The sequence below is a fragment of the Temnothorax curvispinosus genome, unplaced genomic scaffold (genome assembly GCF_003070985.1).
Source record: "Temnothorax curvispinosus isolate PA1 unplaced genomic scaffold, ASM307098v1 QBEX01017175.1, whole genome shotgun sequence".
Classification (NCBI taxonomy): Eukaryota; Metazoa; Arthropoda; class Insecta; order Hymenoptera; family Formicidae; genus Temnothorax; species Temnothorax curvispinosus.
In genome coordinates, this window is record NW_020226955.1 from 1 (window position 1) to 1077 (window position 1077).

Below are 1077 nucleotides of genomic sequence, written 5' to 3' on the forward strand. Positions count from 1 at the left end.
ATATATACGTATGTGTGCGATTTTGGATATACCTTTCTTCTTAAAGATCTCCTCGGCATCAGCTCCCTGCCGTCAATATATATTTCACTATCACTATCATCTATCACGCGGCGATGGTCACGACTGTCACACTGTCACTATCTATTTTTAGGTTACCGCTGTATTTCAGCATAGATCGGTCTTTCTTAACAGCTTCATGCGCCTGTGATTGAGAAAAAAATCTGATAAGCTCTGTATACCAGCTCAATATAATGCAACATATATATGAATATGTATATACATTTTAGACAAAAAACCGGTCAGTAAACTTTTATAAAACAATACTCTTTGAAATAATACAAGCGATAATAATTTTTATAATTACCTCTCTATATATCTAAAATGTGCATGAATTTTCTTCTAACTATATTTGTAATGTTATCAACTTTTCACGTTTGTTGAATATTTGCATCATGAGCACCAATAGCTAATCCCATCAGATCTTCTCGAACATTAAATTCATCGGTATATCTAAAATAAGGCAAATTTTACATAATGCAAAAACAGTAATTATTACTCACATCTGCTTATATATAAAATATGATTTCAAAGATAAATCTGTATCAAAAATCTATAGTTACTGTAACGTATACCAGATTAGATTTGTACATACGAGCAACCAAAACGTAAATATTGAAACATTACAGATGACGTTAAAAGACATTAATATGTAAAATATAATTTATATTTATTTATTTATTTACTATGCTTTAAAAAAAACTGATCAGAATCGAGAAAAACAATGTATCAATTTTTCATTCAAAATATAAATGTTATATATATTTATATAAATAATCCCACTAACCTTGCGCAACCGATGCCAGCTGTCACATCACACGACACATACACATATGTACATACATACAGGCACGCGACGAGAAAAACGATGTATCAATTTTTCATTCAAAATATAAATGTTATATATATTTATATAAATAATCCCACTAACCTCGCGCAACCGATGCCAACTGTCACATCACACGACACATACACATATGTGCATACATTGGCTGCATTCGGGGAGCGCGCTATTAGCGC

At 31.4% G+C, this 1077-nt stretch overlaps 1 long non-coding RNA gene across 2 annotated transcripts in view; it reads right to left on the bottom strand.

Annotated features, from left to right (window-relative positions):
- Positions 1 to 20: 20 nt before the first annotated feature.
- Positions 21 to 1077, bottom strand: part of LOC112467355 — a 1362-nt gene continuing 305 nt past the window's right edge. The window contains exons 1-3 of one of the 2 annotated variants that reach the window (XR_003042237.1): positions 989 to 1071; positions 365 to 510; positions 21 to 202 (exon numbers count right to left, since the gene is read on the bottom strand). This is a non-coding gene — a long non-coding RNA (uncharacterized LOC112467355). Of the gene's footprint in view, positions 203 to 364; positions 511 to 988; positions 1072 to 1077 lie in introns of those variants that run through there. The other variant, XR_003042238.1, reaches the window with a different exon arrangement.